Below are 10,748 nucleotides of genomic sequence, written 5' to 3' on the forward strand. Positions count from 1 at the left end.
ACATTGATTTGTTCACATTTTTTAACCTGTCCATGATTCCAAATGGTTTATCACTAACACTTGTATTAAAAAGAGTTTGTTTGGTTTCGAAATCAAAATTTGTCCAAATCTATAAATAAAAAAAGAAATCAAAATTTGTTTTCTAAAAAAAGATGAATGTAATGAATGTTTGTGGTAAAAAGTGACACAGCGAAGTTATATTATTTTGTGATAATAGTTCTACATTTTTCCTCTTAAAATAAAAAATAAAAAATAAAAAATAAAAAAATGAAGTAAAAGTAAAAAAATAATGAAAATTTTAGAAACATTCATCATTTTTCATATTGTTTTCTATCATTTTATTTTATTGTGCAAAAATTCAAAAACATATTTTTGATGTTCATTTTCACTGTACTAATTTTTTGTATTTTTCAAAAAATAATTTTGAAAATGAAAAAAGATTTTATTAAAGGAGCATTTACTAATAAATTTTATATCTATGATTTATGGACCATTTAGTCCCATAAATATATGAACCCATAAGTCCTATCTCACATTAGAATCACCCAAATGAAGCATACTCACACTTGGAAACATAATAAGACAATAATATACACATTAGAATTATGTGTCATTGTCACATTTTAAAAATGACACATTTTACAAAAATTTAATAAGACAATAATATGCACAAATGAAGTATCACCATGTTTAGAAACTCTAGGAAATATCACGGTGTATATTTTCAAATTCAATGGGACTTAATTTTCTATAGAACAATTCGTAAGACTTTTCGATACATACTTTTGTGGGATAGAACTTCTAAGTAAATTTGCCTTTATTAAAACAACTCTAAGCTCCAACATATATAGGAGAAATGAACATGTTGAATGGTGTTTTTTTTTTTTTTTTTTTTTTTTTTTTTTTTTGGTCGCGAATCTGTAAAAGATTATATATAAATATTAAGATATTTACATTAAATTGGACAAAATAATTATCAAAGAAAGTTCGACTACACATCCCTACTAGCTTAACAACATCATCTACTATAAGGAAGAACTTCATATTAGGATAGAAATAAACCACTAAAGAAAGACTCTGTGATGAAAAAAAATAATAAATAATAAATAATAATAATAAATTCAATATTTGTCTTCAGTAAGAATTGGTCCCTCTAATCTTTTATTTGAGATTGTATAAGAATGACTAATTAAGTGGTTAATTCATGTTGAATAGAACTTATATCACAAAGAAAAGAAAAGGAAATAATCCATATAACAAAACCTACATAATTTGTATCATTTGGATCATAGCTTGTTAAGCATGTGTGCGATGATGACCAATGATAATTTAGATTCATAGTTCTCTTTGATGGGCCAATCATGTTTGTAGCACAGCTTGCTAGCTAGGAAAGGCCCAGAGACGCCATTGAGTTCCCCAAGAAGAGTTGGTTCGGCCTCATACTCGAGTTCTTCGGCTCATTATGGTGGTGGTGCGTTTGCCCAACTTCAATTTGTTCTGTTACTCAAGCCCACACATTTCAATTAATCCGAATCATCTAATATTTGGACAATTAAGAATTAATCCGCGGAGGTTAAGCCTTTAGAACATGATCAATTGAGACGCTAAATGTGTACTAGTGGCAGTTGTTAAATAGTTAGTCGTGAAAATGTGCATTCTGGAGCTCAAATAGAGTAGCAAAATAGGCTCCCACTAATTTAAGATTTTAAAAGAGATGCTAACTCATAGATAAAGGAGCAGACTCAGCAGACTCAATGAATTATAAAGTGAATATCAAATCTAATACATAATTAATATAAATAAGTTCTCCAAATGAGAGAGAACCCAAATAATATACAGCGAGTAAAATCCACACACAAATAAGAATATTCAAAATACTGTCATTTTAGTGAAATATATTGGTTACCAAATCAACAAATCATTTGGTTAGTTGGTGGTGGTGTAACACCATTCAGATCTGTAGGAAAAATAAGAAATACATAGCAGAAATAAATAAATGGATTTGGGCATGCTCAAACCGAATCCATGAACTATGTAGGTAAATCACGTGCCTCCGAATCACCAGTCGAAATCTTAGTAGTGGAATGAGATTACAATGCGAGCAACACTCACATAACTCACAATACAAAGGCTTGTGTTTAGTTCTTCAATGGCAGAGAGATTGAAGCACTCAAATATTTTACCCACACAATATTACATTTTGCTTCTCCTTTTCCACACCCATAATGATAACTATATGATTAGTATATAGAGAGATAGGTAACCACCCATCCTTATCCCAGATAAGATAGGATGGTAAGCTATTCTTATCTATTAGGATAACTTTGAATTTAAATTCAAACTTAAATTCATATGGGTTTTACATGAGTCATGGGTCATGCCACCATGGGCGTCCAAACCCTTGTCCGAAACTCGACCCATTTGCTAACATCTCCCACTCGCACATGAGTTGGCATAACGTTGCTGCATCTCTATCTCTATTTGCTCAAACATAGAACAAACGCATACTAGCTAATAGACTGTGCGACTGCTAAAAACACCTGCATGTGGGAGCTATATACTAGAAACTCGAAACCAGCCAGAATAGAGACATCATGTTTGACACTCTCAAATCTTGTAATATATTCACACTCAATCTGCCTCTCATATAGAGCGATGTGAGTTGCCAACAGTGAATATACAACAAAGGTGTAATATTAGATGATCTTCCCTTCGCCCTCGTGCTATTTAGTTTAGGATTGATCACTTTCCCAATAATGTCCTTTAAGGCCGAATCATACATCATCATAGGCAGCATACCAAAGTAATTAAACATCAACTCTTCACCTTGTGACATAGTCAAAAGTCACAAAAGGGTACAAAAGTGAAAGTCATATAAACGATGACATGTAAGACTCACACGATGAGGAAATTGTGATCCATTCTCTCACCTCATTACTTGGTCACGAAGCACATGTGGTATGAATACATGCTACGGTCAAGTAACTCTTCCAAAGAGTGATGTCACACTCCATACCTTGTACTGATCTTAGTCACACTCCATACCTTGTATAGCTCTTAAGCTCATGAGTCACTTTCTAGTGCTTAACCCGAATTATCTATGTGCTTGCTTTTTAGGTGCTAAATGAGAGCAGGCATTTGGCTAATTATAACAGACAATATATAGGAAGTGGGTACTAACATCTATGTTTGGTCTTCAATATGACCTTATTTTGGCTCCAACCAAGGCAACATATATAGTGGATAATTTGAGCCTTTCTTGGCTCCTAATAAAATAAACCACTAGTCTCATTCTTGCTCGTTTCCAAGCGCTAAAGGCAATTGCTCGTGTGAATAAGCCAATCTTGTCTGCTGACATCATCATATGCTAATCATTATGCCACAAACCATAATAGCATAAATATCCCATAATCTAAGAGGGAGGAGGGGAAACGAGGGAGGAGGGGAAACGATCGATTGAAAAACAAAACTACAGTTTGCGCAATTCTAGATTCCAAACATAGGTCCTATCAGCACCTCTTGCGATAAAGTATATACAACGGAATCCAGCATGTGTTCCTCACATGAAGTGGTTCAAGATCACTACCTCTTGCACAACTACTTTTCTAAAGACATTTTGATGACCAATTTGCGTTCATTCAAGATGTCCAACTAGTGTATTAAATCTTACAAGGGGCAAATTTATACATTACCAGTAGAGTATCATATCTACAGTCTGATGAGCAAGGTCAAGGTCTAAGTCAAGGTCTAAACTACTCAGTTGACCATATACAAAATATAACACTCATTATGTTGAATACGCCCACATAGCGTGCTTCAAGCTCCCACAACAAAATCTGAGGATTCACTTAATAGTCGAGTCTCTAACTTTCACCTACAGGTAAGTAAATGGGTTTTCAATTTCACATCTAGAATCATTCTAGGGTATTCCTTATGTAAGTCATCAAAGACAAACCAAGAATTTTTTCAGAACAACCGTAAAGATCGTACATCCAAGCATATAAATTGCAACACCAATGTCCATCACGTCTAAGATAGAGTACTGCCAAACCCTAGGTGGTGACATCCCATTAAATTCCTAGCTTATAATGACTTAGTAAGGAAAAAACTTATTTTGGACCATTGATCATCGTTAGCCCATCATGACTCAATGAAATCTAAGAACCACTAATTGGATAACTACTTTAGGCTGTAAAAGATTTATTGCAACTAGCAACATTTTATGCACCTAATTTTTTTCCATAAAAGCAGAAGGTAAATCTCTATGGATCTACTTACCCAATTCTCCAATGAGATGTTGGGTCACAATGTCCACAAGGTAAAGTTCTGATTTCGTGCCAATCATAGCCTAAGTCGAACTAAACCTCACTCCCTATGAGGAAGTCTTCTCTGAGTTTACACATTCCTTAATGGTGGGACATTTCAGTATCTAGCGAGCCTTATGCCTCCAAAAATGACTATCAAAATCACACATAACATTAGAACAGTTTCACGTCACAGCCGAAAGTCAACCAAATCTTAAAAATGGTTAATCCTTAAAGATTTCATCTTAAAATGAGCAACATTGATCGATTTCCTTATAAACAATAGATTAGAGAGCCTTTGTCATTATCCTAGGCTCTTTACCATCTTGTGGACCAATTATGAATGTTTCCCTCTCAATCAAGTAGTGATGACGTAAAAAATTTTCACATTCGCCACCATGCAGCTAAGAATATTGAGTATTCTCTAATGGAGTAATCCGCTAGTAATCACGATGCTCCCATTGTCCTTAGGATATTGGAAATTTCTTTCCATTCTCAAGTTCCAAAACTTTATTCACATCACCACCATAAGAAAACTTTATGTGACTTAATGTGTCAATACAGATGCCCTTTTGCAGCTTTCCAACTTACTTGTGTGTAGTCATTGTGAACAAAGTTACATATTTACATGAGTAAGATGCCACAAGCGAGTGGGCCCAAGAGGGCCTACTCAAACCATCCATGTCATCATCTCATCAATGTGATTAGGTACAACAAGCCACCGGTTTATGCCCAATGTCATAAACTAATTCCAATCATCCTAATGTGTGAGTTCTCGAAGACAAGTGTAAAGGTTTATGCTCAACTAGGTAATGACTCATGACTAACTTATGTTCACTAGATCATAAAAGGATGTCATGGAGATATTAAGTTTGCCCAAGTCGTAAATTTAACTAGTAAATGCTAACCCCTTATACTTTCAAGTCAATTTTATTTTTTATACACTTTACTGCATCTAGTTGAAACATAACGATAATCCTCTATAAGATAATATGAAATTTGATCATGTACTTTTGAAAATAAATTTAAGGAACCCTAATTCTATGGAAAAATGTTAGACAAGGAAGTGATTATCAAATCTTCCATTTTGGAATAAAATTATGGTTCCTCTATAAGATATTTGGCTAAAGGATAATTGTTTGATTGATTTCTTGGAATAAAATCCGAAACTCCTCAAAAATTTTGGAAAAAAAAAAAAAAAAAGAAGAAAGAAAGAAAGAAAAACATTGAAATTTGAATAGAAAAAAAGACTTTATTTTGAAAAATAAAAGTTGAAATTTGATCAGGTACTTGTAAAAATAAATTGGGACACTTTTTGGTAAAGAAAAATAAATAATGAAAAGGCCATTGTTTAAGATGATTAGTCTGGTAGGAACTCTCAAAATTTCTCAAATTTTCCTTAACTGGGCAACTATCACCTAATGGGTAATGATGATGACTTTGACATCCTATTGTAAAAGTTCGAGCGGAGTCTGACTGAACTCATCCACATGCTTCTTAAGATTGTGTTCATAACTATCAGTCTTAGAAAAGTAATGCTCTAAGTCAATTTACTGTGTCTCGTACTAAAGCAAGCTCTACCAGTCTCATCGACTATCAGCCATGTCTAAGCAAAACAAATTAGGGGATCTAATTGTGCTGCTTTAGAAAATGACCTTAGATGGTGAAGGCCAAACTGATACCCCAATGGTTGACAATTGTTTGGTTCAAACAGAGAAGATGACCCAAATAGAAAAAGGCATGTGGTGGAAAGACGAAGACCTTCACCTAGCTTACACTGATGAAACATGGGAAAATGTTAAGTCAAATGACACTTGGTATGTATAGGAAGTGGATCACCTCTCACGTAGTGGACGACATTGCAAATCCACATTCCTTGAGCAAGGTGAACTTTTAGAAGCATCTAAAGGGAAAGGAGAGGAGCATAAGGAAGATTGTGTGCTTCAACAGCTGAAGAAGATTCAGGCAGATATCTCTATTTAGGGTCTTCTTATGGTTTCCTGTGAACATCACCAGGCTATGTTGACTGCACTAAACAAGGCCAAATTGTCTGTAGACACCACTCCAGAACATTTAGTGGCGTTGCTTGCACCTGTAAAGAAGAACCCTGCCATCACTTTCTCAAAACAAAAATTTTCCGCCTGAAGGAGTAACTTACAACAAATCCCTCTATGTGTCACTAATGTGTCGAGAGAAATGGGTGTCGGTGGTGCTAGTTGACAATGGATCTGCCATAAATGTGTGCCCGACCAGGACTGTATATACTCAAGGGTTAAGACCCAAAGATTACACTGCAACCACACAAACTTTTAAAGGTTATGACAACACTCTACGAGAAGTTTTGGGAATGGTGAAACTAAGGGTCGAGCTTGGACCGAACGAACATGATGTGGAATTCCATATCATTGACATTCCAGCCACATTCAACTTGCTATTAGGAAGACAATGAATGCACGGACTCTGAGCCATGCCTTCAACTGTTCACTAAAGAATCAAGTGTGTTAAAGGGGATTATATAGTTACTTTAGATGGTGATACTTATGTATGTCGACCCCCCAACGTGATCACTCTTTTACTTGAGATCCACCATAGAGATGAGGATGTCTTCCCTTCAGGCTTCACCTTAGCAGAAGCTCAGGTAGTACAATCTATCATGGCTCTTGAGGAATATCGACATGTTGGTGCTTTATTCTGATGATGAACAAACAAGGATACATTATTGGTTTTGTTCTAGGAAAGAATGGTAAACAAGGAATTACGAAGGTACTAGAAGTCAACAATCATTTGTTCACTTTTAGGTTGGGATACCAACTGACAAAAAAAGACTTGATAGCAAAGGCGACTAAAATGCGAGATAAGGCAAAGGAAAAAAAAGAAGGTAGAAAGTAAAAGCTCAAGTACAAACCCATCCAAGGAACCCTCAATGGACACTTGTTAAAGAATGAAAAGATTTCCCATTTTATGGGTTTCTAGAACTTTAGATTGATCATACGACAAGGGAAAGATATCTAGGGTTTGAAATATTCTTTGACCACGAGCTCACAGATAAGAATTCATAAACTCGGATATAGACATTGGACAAGATAGATACAACAGTTCAAGTGAGGAAAGTGAAGACTGGATAGACCATTTGACTGGTGTTGATATTGAGATTAGTTTGAATACTAAGACTGGTTATGTTGACTTGGAGAATTTCAATTTCGTGATGATGCTGGAGAATGGAGTTTCGAAGGAAGATGTCACCAAATACATAGTGGATGTAATGGAGGGTCAAGCACAAAACTTAGCCATGACAATGAGTCTAGCAGTGGGTCAAGTGAGTCAGAATCTGGCATGCCGAATTCCGACGCGTCCAATGACAAGGAAGTTATAAGTCCAAGGGTAGGGGTTGAGTCTAAATTTTCTATTTATTCTGTGTTTGAGTCAGATGTAAGTTCCCTTACTTCAATTCATGAAATAATGGATTATTCTGAGTACCCGCAGCGCCATTAGTTAACAACATTGACCCCACCAACTTTAAAGATAAAATTGAAAAAGATTTTCGAGGAAGAAATCTCTTAAAGCATAAAAGACTTAATTGAACGGGAAGAGGAGAGATGCGCTAAACCTATCATAGACAAAATAATTTCAATAAACCTAGGCGATATGGAAAATCCTTGCATGGTCCAGATTGGATCCACGCTATCTTTGGAGGAACACGAGTGCTTAGTCGCTCTTTTAAAAGAATTTAAAGATGTTTTTGTATGGTCTTACGAAGATATGCTTAGAATTGATTATGAGATTGTACAATATAAAATTCCCCAGGCCTTTAGGTTAAACCCGTGAAGCAAAGGTTAAGAAGAATCTGCCCAAATTGGGCCCTTAAGATTAAAGAAGTGACGAAACAAATCAATGTCAGATTTTTAATAGTATTAGAATATCTAACACGGCTACCCAACATACTTTCAGTCCCATAGAAAGATGGTAGAACCACAGTTTTTGTTGACTTTAGGGACTTGAATAAAGCTAGCCAAAAAAACGATTTCTCATTACCACACATTGATGAGTTAGTAGATTTCACAACAGGGCATGCACTTCTATCATTTATGGATGGATTTTTGGGTTATAATTAGATCATGATGGCACCAGAAGACGGGGAAAAGACAACTTTCACTACTCCATGGGGAATGTATTACTATAAAGTCATGCCATTTGGATTGAAAAATGTTGGAGCTACCTACTAGAGAGCCACTACTACGCTATTGCATGACATGATTCACAAAGAGGTAGAGGTGTATATGGATGATATGATTGTCAAATCTAAGGAAAGAGAGGGTCATTGCGTAGCTCTAAAGAAATTCTTCAGAAGGATCCGTAAGTACAGACTAAGGTTGAATTCGCAAAAGTTTTATTACATGCCCTAAAAGGGAAATTTTCAGTACTCACAAGTTTTATTACATGGTTTCGAAATAAAGGATGGAATAAGCACACAAATTTATCTCTCATTTTGATACAACCCTTTTTTTTAAGAAATCTGAAAAAACGTCAAAACAATGAACTAGGAGCACAGTCGAGTCAAGTCTTTTGTCCCTTATTTGCACTCCTAGAGGCCTCCTGTCTCTTCCTTACATTGTCGGAGGTCTTCTCCATTGGGACAACGCTAGCTTGTGCCTGTTCTTCTAGCTAGAGTAGATATTCATTGGATAGGGCATGAGCGAAGGTGTTAGCAGGAGCCAAAAGTCCTCTCATCCTCCAAGCGAGTGTATATCGGGAGAGATGTGTGCCCCAAAATAGAAATGAAGCAGGGTACTTAACTTCACCAACATGATGGGTTTGATCATGTCTAAATTGTCATATGAACTTAAATGGGAAGTAAAAGATGCAGTGGATCAAGCCAATTAGTTGCACACTTAGCTGAAGGAACATGCTATAAGTCATTTGGGGCAAGTCAAGCCAGGGGCATTGCCAAGCAATGTCAGCCGCAAACCTATGATGCATCCAGTTGTACCACGCTTCCTCTGAGGGAAAGTTCACCAGCTGGTAGTGAGAAAAGTAGCGTCTAGCCAAATACTGGGTACAAAGAGTCATCACTTTTAACTTATCCATCAACCATATCTGGGGAGGGATTAAAAGACAGAGAGGTTAAAGAAAAGAGAGGGGTATGTTGAGAGAAAAGTGAGCAAAAGGGTGATAGAAGTGTTAACAAAAAGAGTGTTGAGTGCCAGAGTGATGTGAGCACTGGAAAATGAGAAAATGATGGAAAACAGTACCTGCAGAAGTAATGGACTTCCTGCAAAGTGGAAGGTTTCTTGTTGATGGAATGTATCCAAGTCCATCAAAGTCTTGGCTAGTGCCAAGCCAAAACAACTCTGACCTTCCCGAATGCGTTGATTTATGTCAACCAATTTAATGCTAACTTCAAGGCCACTAGGAACAAGTAAGAAATGTGTCAGAAGACATAGACAAAGAGCATGTTGTTGCTGCCCACGCCAAAGACGATCATTTCTATCACCAACTTTTGAAAATCGACAAATCAAGGCAAAAATGTCCACTTCAAGTTATAAGCTAAAGACCAAGTTTCATTTAATTCTAGACCGCACATTTGAAAAAGGGCCTGTGCATAGCCAAAATTGAATTGGGGCATAATTTCCTCATCTCGAGGAAGCTTCATTAGCGCTCGAAATTCTTTAATAGTCGGACATAACTCTTGTGTCCCAAAGTGGAATACATCGGTGACCGAATTCCAACAACAACCAACTACACGAACAAATGAAAATTGAAACGGGGCACGATTCAAAGAGAAAAGTGCATTTAGGCCAACTCAGGCGAAATTCGCTTTATCCGTGCCATCTAGGGTGGCCATCCAATCATTAAGCATAATGAGAGAATTCTCCATTTTGAAAGAGCAAAACTTTTATCTTCTCACTTCTGTGGCATTACAACATGTAAAGATCACCCTTTATAGAAGATGGTGGCTTGGAAATACATAATAGTTGTTTCCAGCTGTGTCACACTAACTAGTCAGCTGGCCAACCAACTTTTCTGCCGGCTGGCCGCTTTTTCTTCTTATCATTTGGCCGGCTATCCAACAAATTAGTCGGTTGGCCAATAAATTGGCCGGCCGGCCAAATTGCTCTATACCCAGATTTGAAAGCTGCAACAAAAGAGAAGGCTCAACGGTTTGTTTGTTAAGGGCTTGTGGCATGTTTAAGCTGTTTATGCTTTGTTTTTCTATTATTGAGTTGTATTTTGAATTTTGGACAGTTGAAAGCTCAATGACCAATTCAAAACTTACTGAAAATTAATCATTCTTAGTTTCAAATTCACAAACAAATGTGCCATGCCATTCACACCACGATGTCCAGAATGAAAATCTCTTTTATTCAAATTGAGGATCTAAACTTTTCGATTATAGTTTTGAAAACAAGAAAATTTCAAAAACATAAAAAATGGAAAAAAAAACAT

Source organism: Camellia sinensis, chromosome 1 (genome assembly GCF_055761805.1).
Source record: "Camellia sinensis isolate YWXY chromosome 1, ASM5576180v1, whole genome shotgun sequence".
Lineage (NCBI taxonomy): Eukaryota > Viridiplantae > Streptophyta > Magnoliopsida > Ericales > Theaceae > Camellia > Camellia sinensis.